Source organism: Xenopus tropicalis, chromosome 1, assembly GCF_000004195.4.
Source record: "Xenopus tropicalis strain Nigerian chromosome 1, UCB_Xtro_10.0, whole genome shotgun sequence".
Lineage (NCBI taxonomy): Eukaryota > Metazoa > Chordata > Amphibia > Anura > Pipidae > Xenopus > Xenopus tropicalis.
Window position 1 is genome coordinate 66,395,857 of NC_030677.2, and position 14,941 is coordinate 66,410,797.

The 14,941-nt window shown below is 45.1% G+C and overlaps 1 pseudogene; it reads right to left on the reverse strand.

The window, feature by feature from the left end:
* The window catches only part of LOC116410957, a 46,984-nt pseudogene extending 44,094 nt beyond the window's left edge, over positions 1–2,890 (reverse strand).
* Between the last annotated feature and the right edge of the window lie 12,051 nt (positions 2,891–14,941).

Below are 14,941 nucleotides of genomic sequence, written 5' to 3' on the forward strand. Positions count from 1 at the left end.
CAAATAAAGCTTCCTTTAAGCAGATAGTGTGCATAGAGGCTACCTAATAGCCAATCTTAGCTCTTATTTGGCACATTAACTTTTATGATGCTTGTGTTGCTCTCCAAATCTTTTTATATTTTACTGTGGTTCACGAGTATGGAAGTTTGAAGACCCCCGATCTAGACGGATCTGCTGCTCCGAATTTGACAAGTCTGCATTAAATTCATCTGAAATATATTGTTTAATACTGGCCGTGTCTCCTTCTCTCTTCCAATGCCCTGCTGTCTGCAGCTCTATGAAGCTGCCTTTTATGCTGTGACTACAGCAAAGCTAATGAAAGCATTTTAATAACATATGCATTCTCCCAGCTGATTAGCTAGACATCGCAATCAAGTTCCAAATGAAGATAAGCCATACAAAGGGACGTTTCCTGTGGACCAAGGTCCTGAAGCAGGGACATTCTCTATGAATTGGGGATGAATGGGAACCTTAGTGTAGGAAAACATTTGACTTTAAAACAGATTCTACCCTTCTTGAAATGATGTTGTTGTTGTGAACTCTGTGTAGATGCAGTTACTGAATGATTATCCATGCTCTAGTACTAGTAAAGGTTCAGTGATGTTGGGCTAATTGGTTCAAGGCGCTGAAGGCATTTAAGTTCTTTCAACCTCTATAAAAAAATGTTTATCAATGTATATGGGTGTACTATTAACTTGGAATGAGATCACCACCATAAGGATTATCTGGATCTGTAAAATAGTCTCACATACCTTGAACATTATAGAACCATGAAAAGCAATCACACATAATTTAGCAGTAATGGGAAAATGTGCATCTTTGAAGTAATCCACGAAAACCAAGTTTTTGCTTTATTTGTTATACCCACAGATAAGTGTGGTAGAGCAGCAAAAAAAAAAAAAAAACACTGAAATTACTCGGCACGAAAGTGTCGAATATGGCAAAAGTTATTGTGATGAGAAAAGACAATACAATAACTTTGTGTCCATAGTTTACAGTATGAAAAATATCTCCATTGTTTTCCATTGTATTAACAAGGTTTGAAAGATGGATCCAATCTAATCCAGATCTAATACAGTTGGGTCTATATTTGTAAGGACCACAATTACTCTGGCCAACTTTTTCATCACCAATTTTACTGTTCCCTTATGGAATTAAACTGGACTCTCTTTAACCAATAGTTATTTTCAAGCAATTGCTTTGTAATGCATTCTTTAAAAAAGTACAAAAGTACTTTTACAAAAGTATTTGTTGAAATGTGGTTTTGTTTTTTGATAGAAGGAGAAATCTAAAAATACTACTACTTTAATAACAATTTATTGTGGATAAATAGATGTATTTATTTTGCACTATCAAGCCAGACAATTATCCCCTATCAAAGCGGTCAAAAGCTTAGCCCAAAACATGTAATATTTGATTGTTGTCAAGGCCAAAATTATGGCCAGTATAGAAACAGAGTCTGACAGTACTAATGGAAGATAAAAGTTCTAAAGTGTACTTCACTTCACAATGCAGATTGGAGAGGGTCTGACATGATTTTAACAATAGAGCTGGAGCAATTTGAAATAGTGCCTAAAGCACAGGAAACTTTAAGAATGTGAATTATTATTATTATAGTATATCAGACATCAACATGCCCTTTCAGATTGTTATACATCTTCTACACAGCCGGATAGGTTTATTAACAGTCAATTATTTCATATTATGTTCGGATCACTAAACATAACTTTAAGCAGATATTTGAAGGAGCTTCAGAGCTGCAGCTTACAAATATAGGCAAGTCTCATTTTATTTCAGGCTTTTCGGCATACCCAAGCTTGATATTCTATCCTCGGATATCTTATGTAAAGAAATCTAGTAAGCAGCATTTTTACCTGTTGTTACAGTCTCTTTCAGATCAATTTCCATTCGCTGCATCTGTGCAAACTGGTATAAAGCAGAAACAGGATTGAGGTCACCATGTCTGTATTTTACCACAAATTCCTTTGTAACCTTTCTAGGTGGCAGTGAGGAGAGTGATGCAGATACAATCATTTCTGATAAAAATGGTTCTGGGAAAGTAATCTGTGGAAAACCTAAAATACAGGAAAAGCTTTTTTGCTGACAGCAATAAGAAACAAAACCAAGTCACCTAAATATGTTAAACAAAGTTTTATTAAGAGATGCTGAAAGTCAAAGACGCATGATCCACACATTGTCGATTATGTCCCAACATATGAAAGTAGCAGTACTCTTAACTGCTAACTTAAAGCCCAACAGGGACCGCAGCAAATGTAGGGATGTCTCCATATGCACAATGTATAAAGGGCAGCTTTATCAAATTGTAGCGCTCATTACAGAAAAACTCAACCACTTTTTATTCAGTCTTACGGGATTTTTAGAACCATCTAGTAAGTTTTTTCTGTCATGAGCTCTAATTTCACGTTTTGATAAATCTTTAACTTAACGTGTTCATTAAGGTTTTCAATTATATCTTCATGAACATCTAACAAATGGTTTGGATAAGCTTTGTTGATTATCGCTAAGCAAGATGTTAATACCATTCAGGAGTTCCATATTTGGCACAAAGCAGAGTGGGGCTAAAGTTCTTCCATATAAAGAGTAGAAACTCCCCAGATATCAAAATGAAATGTAACAAAAAAGAGAGAAAAAATAGTAATACCTGTGATTTGAGTAACCTTTGCTGTTCCACAATCAGGTTCAACATATGGGCAGCATGTGGAAACTGTGGAGCTCAGATTCACAGCTGGAGCTTGAGCAGGTAAATTCTTCTTTAGCATCTGTGCAAAACTTGGCACACTTGAACGCTGAATCCAGTTCACATTATTTGCCATTTTGCCTAGTAAAATACAGATACACCTAAACTTTCAAAGCAGTTATTCTTCTCTTTGGTCATGTACTTTTATTTGAGTTAAAAGCAGTAGAAACTAGCAGTGCATGTAACTATTCCAAGGATGGAAAGGTTTGCTCAGTATGGAATGAGTTGAATTAAAAACTTGCTTCTTTCTTAATACTGTACATCTCTATGGCAGCAATTGAACATGGAAATTCATATGCTATTTACTTTATTGGCATATGCAAGCAGCGTCAGACCAGGGCATATAAGGCCCCCCATTGGCTTATGAAAGCCCACAATGCAAAATAAATAAAATGAACTGAACATTTTCAAACGGAAGTTGCAGACAGTGTAGCAGTCAGTGAGGTTGCGATGGTGTTGGAGAAAGTTTAACTTGCTTGTGTAGGGTATGGAGGAGGAGAAAGCTCTCCAATTAGGAACATACTATCTAAATGGGTTATGGGATTATCACATCTAGACTGCTAGGCCTACCTGCAGTGGCTGCTTACTCCCTCCTCCCCCACACAGGCAAATCCCATGATCTTTAACACCCCACCACCATCCACTATTTCACTGGCTGTTACCTCCAACTAGCATAGGTCCCAACTGTCCCGCTTTACGTGGGACAGTCCCGGTTTTTGCCTGCTGTCCCGGATACTTATCAAAATGTCCCGCGGTGCCTTTAAGAGTCCTGCTCGTCTGCAGGTTTTCTCGGCTCATTCCGTCACCGCTATCTTCGGATCTTCACGGCTTCTTCCGCGCGTTTGTCTTCGGCTCTTTCCGGCTCCTTCAGGTGCTTCCGCATCTCGGTCCTTTTTGTAGTTGTCTGCAAGTCTCGCGAGATGTGAGTATGGCTGAGCAAGCCATTTCACTTAAAATTCAGAACGAACAGGATGGGTGCTGGTGCTGCTCAGGCTGTGGGTCACAAAAGTTACGCTGGTGCTGCTGTGCCTTTATCTACTACTGTACAAGCTCTACTTACTGCTCCTTGTTTAAAAAAAATAAGCTTGGTGAGTCCCTGACTGTAACAAAGGTGTTTATTAATAATTAATATTAATTATTTATTAAGAATTAATAAACACCTTTGTTACAGTCAGGGACTCACCAAGCATATTTTTTTTTTAAAAAGGAGCAGTAAGTAGAGTACAGCTGTTTTATTTTGATATTTATATGATATCCCGTGCACAGGGGCAGCTGCAGAGCAGCAGATTTTGGAGTGTGGTGCTGTCGTGTGGACTGTTATATATATATATATATTATATGAGTATATAGTCCACAGGGAATCGGCACTCACCGGGTGCTATCCAGTATATACATATATATATACTGACTAGCTGTAGATCTGAAGAGCCCAATAGCCTTGGATATTATGCTTGTTCAGAAATCATCCAAGCCCCTTTTTAAGGCATCAGTGGCAGAAAAGGAGATTTTGTGATACTCACCGTTAAATCCTTTTCTCTTAGGACGTCTGTGGGACACAGGGACCATGGGTATAGTAGGTACCAGCAGGAGGCAGGACACTAGAATAGGAAGAAGAGGAAGAAGCCCCTCCTCCCCGCTACTATACCCCCCCGTCACTTCCTGAGTGAGCCAGTTTTGTCAACAAGATAAGAGACAGTAGAACAGAGCTACATAGAATAGGCAGAACTTTCCAAAAAAAGGGACCGCTTCCGGGGGGGAAGCCCTGTGTCCCACAGACGTCCTAAGAGAAAAGGATTTAACGGTGAGTATCACAAAATCTCCTTTTCTCTTACAGGTGTCTGTGGGACACAGGGACCATGGGGACATACCAAAGCTGTCCCGTTTAGAGAAGGGTGGGAGAAGCGGTTTTAGGCAACTGAAGCATGCAGTGTCTTTCCTTCTCCGAATGAGAGGGATATGCTGCACAAACTCAATATAGCAAGTTTGGTAAGGAATTGGATAGAGGGCCGCGTGGCGGTTGTGCGGGCTTGATCGTCTTAGGCCCTGTTCCTGAAGATCCAAGGGGTGCCAAAAACCCCTAGTGGGATGAGCTTTATGCTGAGAGGCAATGACCTCCCTCTGGTAATGATGCTCTGCGAATGACTTCCCTAATCTGGCGAGGTATTGAGGTTCTAATGACCCGAAAAACCCTTCTGGGCCCAGGCGAGGGAGGCCGATAGGCAGGTGTGCTAGTTCTGGAATGGTTACAGATTCCGAGCAAGAACCAGTGAAGGGAGTGTGGAAGAAGATAGATGTGGACCAGGAAGGGATGGAGATGTCCTGGTTGGTGTGGAGGGACCACCTTGGGACAAGTGGAAGGAAATCTTGGGGGGCGCTCAGTCTGCGTGGCAGGTCCCATGGGGGAATGGAATCGTGGAAGGAAGTTGCCGCGGGACCCCCTGGGCGGGGTGGTAATGTCAGGCAATGGTCAGACATGGTAGAAGAGGGCAACAGAGGGGAGATTTTGGATTTAAGGGATCCCCAGGGAGACCCAAGTCCAGACAGTAGGAAGGGCCTAAGCCATGAGATCGAGAGAAAATCCGGATGGATGGGCAGAAGAGTTGCCCCGGTCTAAAGGGATTTCTAACAGGGTGGTAGGTTTCCAGGATACCGGTTTCTGGGCCGCCATCTTGGTACGGATGACGTCTGGTGAGATTCCTTGAACCTGGGTGCTAGGAGCGCAAGGCTGGCCGTTGATTTAGGGAGGCTGAATCAGGGCGACGAGTCGTACCCTGGATGAGACTCGGTGGCTCTGCGTTCCGCCCGATAGTTGCGACCGGTTATCGTGAGCCGTTGTCTGACTGGCCTAAGTGGCCTAACCTCCTAGGGGGAGAAGGGAGCTAGGCGGTGTGTCCAGATCTCCCGAGTGTGGATTAGATGCCGTATGTCCAAGGCCGACCAGGTCCCTTGAGTCAAGATTGGTCCAGAACTACAAACCAACCCTTTAGACTGGCGTCCGTGGGCAGGAGCCGCCATTGTGGTTCCAGTGGGACCCAACCCTTGGCTGATGAGATGTGTCGGGCACCGCCCGGGGGAACTCACGTCTTGTGGAGGATGTGATCCTTTGGACCGACTTTAGCAATGCCGCAGACCTAGGACATTCCACTGCAGGCCACGTAGGTGAGACTGAGTGGAGGTAGCAGTGGGATAGGACTGCATCTGAACCCAGAGATCGCATGGAAAAGGTGCGAACAGACAGCATGTGAGAGATTCATGCAGAGTGTCGATTGAGTCCAAAGGTAGGCATGGTACTTCCAATGGATGTCATGAAGAAGCGGAAAGGAACTGAGATGCTTCAGGTCTAGTACTGGACAAGGAGCCCATTTTGCTCTGGAACTGGAAACAGATGGAGTATGGACCTCGGGACCTTGGTCCTGCAGGTACTGGGCTATCACACCTCGGTCCAAGGAGTCTTGGGTGATGGCAGGGTACCTGTCGATTCTGGTGATCCCAGGATGTTTGGGACATGAAGGACCTAGTTGGCAGACTGGACAAGGGTTCGCGGAGAGTTGCGAGGGTACTATTCTACGCGTCCTAGAAGAATGGAGGCTGTCTCCTGTAGGAGCGTGACTTCCCTGAGGAATGGTCATAGGAGGACTTGTGGGTGGGTTTGGTTGGTAGTCTACCTGCCGGGTGAACTAGGAGCGGTTGGAACCGGAGCCTAGCAGAGGAAGGCTGTGAGGATGATTCTTGGGAAGGAGCCTAGAAGCCCTTGGGGCGAAGGAATGCCCCTGACGAGGGGGAGGCCTGGTCTTCGGTTGGGGAAGGAATGTCCCCCTTTTTCCCCTGTAGCTTATCGGAGATTCTTAGGAGGTTCTGGCCCCGACCGGAATCTGCCCTGGGAAGCATGGTTGTGAGTAACGTCCCTGAGGAAGGTTGGCTGACCATAGGTGGAGCCACGTAAATGGCAGGCCGTTACCGAGATAGTCAAGAGTGGCTAAGCACTTGTGCTGGCTCCAAGGAAGCTTGCGGGATAAGGTTGGGAACCCGGTGATGGGGTCTAAGGAATCCCTCCGTCCTCATTGGTCGGGCTTAGGGAGGGGATAACGGCATTGGAACGTCGGTTAGCCATTATCTGGTGACCCGCTCGGACTGCATGAGAAGTTGCAGTTGTCTGTGGGATGGAATGCCAAAGGTATCTTCCTCTAACACTTGAAGTAAAGGTGGGAAGGATCCTGGGAAGATTCCGTGACCCTAAGGAGATGAATGTCCCCTTGGAGGCCGGAAGGTGTATGGGTTTGTGTTGCTAGCTCCTCCTGGAGGTGAGACACTGAGGCAGAATACCACCTGAATCAGGACCTGATCGTATCCAGGCGGGCGGTCAACTCTGCTATGCCAGTAGGGGCTGGGACGCCCCTACGAGGGAATCCGTACCGGAGGTGAAAGCCTGCGCTTGAGTCTCTTGTGCCGTTATCGGATCAGGAGCGGCTGGCTAGGGCAGTCCCTGACCTAGGAAGGAATCCTGACCAGGAAATAGAAGTTCCCTTGAGATTGTGGGCACACTGCGGAATGAGGCCTGTAGCTTAGAATACCATGCCAGAGAATAGGCAGTATGGTGCCTGGTAAGGTGGCAGTACAGTGCCTAGCACGGTGGCTGTGAAAGGTGTTACTGCGATTGGCGTGGTGCCAAGTGGAGTGGCAGCCCGGTGCCAAGTGGAGTGGCAGCCCGGTGCCAAGTGGAGTGGCAGCCCGGTGCTAGCCTGGTGCCAAGTGCTATGCTAGCACAGTGCCGAGGCAGTGAAGTACCGTGTTAAATACTGTGTATGCTAGTGTAGGGACAGGTACAGTATCAGGAATGTCCCTGCTGTGTGGTAGCAGTGCCAAGAACGGAGTCAAGCATGGCAAGTCTGGGTAATTACAATGCCAAGTACAGTGCCAATTACAGTGCTGAGGAAGGTGTCAAGCATGGCAAGGCTGTGTGAGTACCGTGCCAAGTACGGTGTCAGGCATGGTAAGGCCGTGTAAGTACAGTGCCAAGTACAGAGTCCAACATGGCAAGGCAGTGTGTTACAGTGCCAAGAACCGTGCCAAATACAGAGCGAGGCATGGCAAGCCGTGTAAGCAGTGGTTCGGGTACAGAGGGAAGCGTGATAAGGCTGTGAATCACAGTGTCAAGTACAGTGTCGAGCATGGCAAGGCTGTGTAGTTACATTGCCAAGTACAGTGCAAGGCATGGCCAGGCTGTATAGTTACAGTGCCAAGTACAGTGTGAAGCGTGGCAAGGCTGTGTAGTTACAGTGCCAAGTACCCTCTAAAGCATGGCAAGGCTGTGTAGTTACAGTGCCAAGTACCGTCTAAAGCATGGCAAGGCTGTATAGTTACAGTGCCAAGTACCGTCTAAAGCATGGCAAGGCTGTATAGTTACAGTGCCAAGTACAGTGTGAAGCATGGCACGGCTGAGTAGTTACAGTGCCAAGTACAGAGTGAACCATGGCAAGGCTGAGTAGTTACAGTGCCAGGTACAGTGTGAAGCATGGCAAGGCTGTGTAGTTACAGTGCCAAGTACAGTGCGAGGCATGGCAAGGCTGTGTAGTTACAGAGCCAAATACCGTCTAAAGCATGGCAAGACTGTGTGGTTACAGTGCCAAGTACCGTCTAAAGCATGGCAAGGCTGTGTAGTTACAGTGCCAAGTACCGTCTAAAGCATGGCAAGGCTGTGTAGTTACAGTGCCAAGTACCGTCTAAAGCATGGCAAGGCTGTGTAGTTACAGTGCCAAGTACCGTCTAAAGCATGGCAAAGCTGTGTGGTTACAGTGCCAGGTACAGTGTGAAGCATGGCAAGGCTGAGTAGTTACAGTGCCAAGTACAGTGTGAAGCATGGTAAGACTGTGTAGTTACAGTGCCAAGTACAGTGCGTAGCATCATGTACAGTGTCGAGCATGGCATGCTGTGTAAATACAGTGCCAGGTACAGTGCCAGTACAGTGCGAAGCATGGCAGGGCTGTATACTTAGTGCCAGGTACAGTGCCAGTACAGTGTGAAGCATGGCAAGGCTGTGTAAGTACAGTGCCTGTTTGCAGTGCCAAGTACCGTTTTGGGCTACTGAGGCTGTATAAGCACAGAGAGTACCATGACAGGAGCTTCTGGACCCTGCCAAGTACAGTGCCAACCATATATACAGTGCCAATATGGCGTCGCAAGTAGCATGCATTGATGGGAGTGTCAGGAGCGTGCTATTTTGCTAGAGAAGCAACTGAAAAATGTTCATGCCTGCCTAATCAGCCTTAGGTCAGAGCCTGGTCTCCCCCTGCTTGCCGCTCCCCCACCCCCCGCGCAGGTACCTCCACTCCTGGTATGGCCTGCGTTCTCCCTCCGTGTTGAATGGTGGGTCCCTGGATGGTGAGGGGAGCGACCGCATTAGGCAGGAGTGCCGGGTCCTTAACCCCCCCAGAGGGAGGATTGCGGTACCGAGCGAGGCGGAGCTGCGCCATGCAGCACCGTTCAGGATGGAGAGCAGTCCCCAAATGGCGCGAAGGAGAAGCGCGCAGTCAGGAAACGCGCGATGACAAAATGGCGCGAGGGAGAGAGGCCTGTGGAAAGCATGGGAGGCGAGCGGGGAGAGGGGAAACTGGAGGCGAGGCAGGTTGGCGGGCAAGGTAGGGTGGGCAGACTGGAGAGGCTGGTGGCAGGCTAAGGCTGGCGTGCATATGCTGACCTGGGTGTCCTGGGTTCTGGCACAAGCAGCACTGGACAGCTTCTGCGCTCACCGTTTAGAGGCAGGGATCCCTGACTGGCCCGCTCCAAAGGAGGCTTACTGGCCCCAGTGTGCATAGTCCCACATAGGGGGAAGCCTGTGTAGGAAAGCCCTTGGTGAGGCCCCTGTAGGTCAGCCCCTGGTGCCAGATTCAATCTGGACGAAGAAATCACTGGAGGATGATAGAGAGATCCTGTCTCCTGAGGACACTAGAAAAAAACTGGCTCACTCAGGAAGTGACGGGGGGGTATAGTAGCGGGGAGGAGGGGCTTCTTCCTCTTCTTCCTATTCTAGTGTCCTGCCTCCTGCTGGTACCTACTATACCCATGGTCCCTGTGTCCCACAGACACCTGTAAGAGAAAGCTCTGTTATACAGATAGCTAGAATCTCAGCCATAAAGCAGAACAGGACGTCTGCTTGCAATGGGTATCAGATAGGATGGTGCCACTGTGACAGAATGCTCTTATAAAGATACTGTAGCTAGAATCTCAGTTGTAGAGAAGGCAGGATTGAAGTGGAACAGAAGAGGAAGAGAGGGAATAGAGCTTTGCAGAGAACAGGCAATTTATAGATAAGTGCGGGAAGCTGGGTGATATATACAAACTGATAGAAATATGAAAATAGTCTCGCAATAAGAGTAGTCTGAGAATTTGGCCTTGTTGTCATGTCTCCTTTTTGCCCATGTGGCATTTCAGCCAACAACACCGAGTCTAGGAGCCTCGTCAAAGTTGTCCCAATTAGGCCCCGCAGTTGATAAGACCTACCCTGGAGATCCATATAGTAAAAACAACCCTAGTTTATAACGCTTTCTACTAATATTAGGATAAGGAGTTTCCTCCTGCGGGCAACTTTGTGCAACTTCGGAAACCTAAATGGTGCAAAGGCTTTCTACTTGTGACTTCTGTTGTTGCCGGTGGAAAGCCTTTTTGGAGCGGTTACTCGCCCGAGATAGTGAGATCTATTGTGGGCAAGTAACTCACTCTGTGGGTTCTTACCTTTAAGGTTTGGCCTTTTTCAATAGAATGGCCAGTATATACCAGTTTGGTGAAACTGAAAGCACATTCATATTACAACCCGTCTTCAGAAATCATGAATTCCTCATGCTTTTCTATGTGAATATTTCAACATTTCTTTTCATCCGAACACAGCACCCTTCCCCCTGCCCGAAGGCATTCCCTACTCACTTGCATATAAATCCTCACTCGCTTTTCTACGTGAGAGCTGTCCGGAAGTTGGGATTTATATACAACAATAAGGGAAGCAGTCCCTACGGTGCAGGCCCACTCGTGTGACAGTGGGGTCTGCTTCCTCTATAGTTACGCCCTGGCTCAATCTCAGTAGTAACGCTTAGAATGATGTAGACAGTGATGTTCCAAGTCTATCCATAATTGGTCTATTTACATTTATTTTAAAAAAAAATCTGATACAAAATGTAAAATACAGGTAGTGTGCTTAGCTAAGTCCAAAACCCAGATTCATATTAAAGGAGAAGGAAAGATGAAAACTATGTTGTATCAGAAAGGTATATGTAAATACATCCATAAACACTTACAGAACTGCTACTCTGAGCACTGTGTAAAAAGAAAAACCACATTTATTTCCTATTATTCTGTATACATGACCTTCTGTGTCAGACTTCCGTGTCTCAGAAAAATTCTTCAGGGCACGGCACAAGTGTGTAATCTTAGCTTAAAGCTGTTCCAGGAGCAATGTGCAGGCAGGGAAGTGAAGTCAGACCAAACTAAAATGGCAGTTGCTATCTTTAACAAACAGAGGGGGCTTCTAGGGCTATTTACTTAGGTATGGTAATGCTTTCTGCAGAATAAATATAGCGTTCTAGGAGGCACTAATATGGCAAATCCATTAGCTGTAAAATGCCTTTCCTTCTTTTTTTAGAACAGATTTTATTTATATTCTTTATCGTTCCATTTAGGTGTAGAGGAACTTTCTAAACTCACAAACACTGAAAATGGTATATAATATAAGCGTAATTCAATCGCAAACTGAAACACAGGCGGATAATTCAGTATACATATACATATCTATACATATAGCCATAGATATAATAATAATAAACTAACTCTCACCTGGGCGCTCACCAAACACTCCAGATGGGATTTTTTTAACAATACAGTTTTATTGAAGTATTTGTGATAGTACATGGCAATGCAAATCCTATGCAGCAGCATTGTATAACATTACAGTATGATAGCAAGTAGTACAGCTTGGCACTGTTCACTATAATCAAAATATATATATATATATATATATATATATATATATAGTTGCACGTCTCGCAATGGAACATGTTTTTGAGTTATAACAACTAAAAAAGAAAAGAAATTCTAAACATAAAGGATGTATGCATTTACTCTGAGATATTGAATAAAGTTTCCCAATACCAGCTGTGTTAGCGTCTTTATTTGAGGGGGTCAGGGCTAGGGTTGCCATCATTCCTGGCTCCTTACTTTGGGCGGGGCAATGATATCACCCGGGGCAGGCTGGTGACATTATGGAGTGGGGCTATGGCATCTCAGGGAGTCCTGCCTGATTTTCCTAATTTGGAAAACTGGGTACCCTTATCAAGGGGGAGGGCCCTTTCTGGTAGCGAGGCACATTGGGGTTGGACATGGGTTTAGGTAGCACTGTCGCACACCTGGCAATTGTGGTAGCGGCTATGGTATCACAAAAATAGTTAACTTTTTTAATTTTCAGACCTTGAAAAAGTGAGTATATCTGTTTATTAATTGGAGTGCCAATTTCAGAGTTGTAAGACAAATATTCACCTCGTATATTGGCCTTAAGGGCATCCCACACTACTGGAGATGTCAAGGTGGTATCGTTTAAAGTGAGAAACTCTTGAATGCTATTAGCTTTGGGTTTCCTCAAGTTCGGTGTGGTTCACCCAATACTAGCTGGGTTAAGGTAAAGTAAACTGGGGTATAGTTTTAGGAAAGTTCTCGTTAAGGAACATGGTAAGTATGTACATTGATTTTTATTCTGAGAAAAGTGTGAACTTGAAGCCTCTGTCCCACCCTGAAAAAAAGAGTGTAAAAATATAAAAGTTTTGCAAAGTTAAACAGACTAACATATCTGTTTTTGGGCTTGTAAGCACACAATGTTACAATATTATTGTGTTGTACATGAACATACAGATGGAAAATAGAACATTGTGTTGTGAGCAGGCCCAGTATAAACCTCTGTTCTATGACAGCTTGAGATATGTGAATAGGGATGTAGCGAACCTAAAAAAAAATGTTCGCGAACCCGTTCGCGAACTTTGCGAACCCCATAGACTTCAATGGGAAGGCGAACTTTAAAACCTAGAAAAGCCATTTCTGGCCAGAAAACTGATTTTAAAGTTGTTTAAAGGGTGCCACGACCTGGACAGTGGCATGCAGGAGGGGCATCAAGGGCAAAAATTTCTCTGAAAAATACGTTGTTGACACAGCGTTGCGTTTTGTGCTGTTAAGGGGAGAAAACACACTACATTCCTAAACTTATGTAATAAACTGCTTTAAAAAGTCCGGCATCTACATTCCAATCAAGTCGTGTAAAGGTTACGGCCGGTTCACACGCAAAGACAAAACGCCGCGTTTACTGCAACGAAAAAAAACGCAAAAAGCTTTAATGATACTGTCAAGTGTGCGAATATTAGTTTTTACTAGTTGCTTGTAACCTCCAGGACGTTCGTCCCGTCGGTGGGAATATTTCTGTAGTGGTGTGTTTAGCAGTCACCGTGCTTGTGCGCACGTGCATGGTCAGGCAGAGGTAATTCAATGTACAGTAACGTGAACCAAAAAACACTGATTCTGCAGTGTGGGCCCAGGTTTGTCCTACCTTTTCGATCACCTGTGGTGACCATAAAAGATACGATTTTGCCGCTGTTGCAGAACCCTGAAAAATCAGGAATGTGTACATTCCTAAAAAATTATGGTTTTTTTGTTGCAGCCACTGAAGCACAGAGGACAGAAAAAATATGTTAGATAGATGGTATCATAACCAATCCTGAGGCAGAACCTTTAAAAAAATCGAAGATAGCGTACCAAGCACAGAAGACAGAAAAAATATCTTAGATAGATAGTATCATAACCATGCCCCAGGCAAACCCTTTCAAAGAACTAAGATAGGGTGACAACAAGCACAGAAGACATTAAAAACATCAAAGCTAGATGGTATAATAACCATGCCCCAGCCAAACCCTTTCAAAGAACTCAGATAGGGTGACAAGCACAGAAGAGTAGAAGAGAGAAAAATTCAGGATTTACCTGTCCAAAAAGTTTGGCTTACAATTAAGCCAGTAGGATTTGCACCCTAGTTTGTACGGTGGTGGAGGAAGTGGTACGTGGGGTGCCCATAGCAGAGGAGGATGAGGATGTTGTGGCAAAGTTAGAAACAGTAGAGCATGGGGTGTGCTGTGTAAGCCAGTCAACTACCTCTTCAGCATTTTGGGAGTTCAGGGTAAGTGCCTTCGGAAAACTGGGCAATTTCCTAGGGCCACAGGATATCATAGCAGCACGGCCCCTAGTGCCTCTGCGTGGCGGCCTGCCTTTGCCTGGCATTTTTTTTTATTTTTACAAAACAACAACAACTTGGGTGATGTTTCTGGACACGGAATTATTATTGTTATTTAGATAGATTGTGAAAAAGCTCACACAGCTAGGTGGCACTTGGTTGCAGACACCGGGCAACAAGGCCTGCAAGGGCAACGTATACAGTAGTGGATAAGGAATATATTATTGCTGGTGGAAAACCGTCACTCAGGTTGTGTTTCTGGACACGGAATTATTATAGTTATTTATACAGATTGTGAAAAAGCTCACACAGCTAGGTGGCACTTGGTTGCAGACACCGGGCAACAAGGCCTGCAAGGGCAACGTATACAGTAGTGGATACGGAATATATTATTGCTGGTGGAAAACCGTCACTCAGGTTGTGTTTCTGGACACGGAATTATTAACAAATAACAAACAAACAACAATTAACAAATTGTTATTTAGACAAAATATACAGAGCAGTAGAAAGTAGATTACTAGCCAGAAAACCTACTCTCCATCAAATCAATACACAGCTCCTCAGTCCTCTCCCCACACAAATACAGAGCAGTAGAAAGTAGATTACTAGCCAGAAAAACTACTTAAACTCTCCCTCAAATGAATACACAGCTCCTCTACCCACACAAATACAGAGCAGTAGTAGATTACTAGCCAGAAAACCTACTTAAACTATCCCTCAAATCAATCACAGCTCTCTCCCTACACTATCTCTTCAAGCACACACAGGCAGAATGTAAAATGGCTGCTGGGCTTCGGTTTATATATGGAAGGGAGTGGTCCAAGGGGGGGGGTGGCCCAGGAGGGAGAGCTGCCTGATTGGCTGCCATGTATCTGCTGGTTTGGGGTGAGAGGTCAAAATTTCGCGCCAGCTAAGGCGAACCCAAATAGCGAACA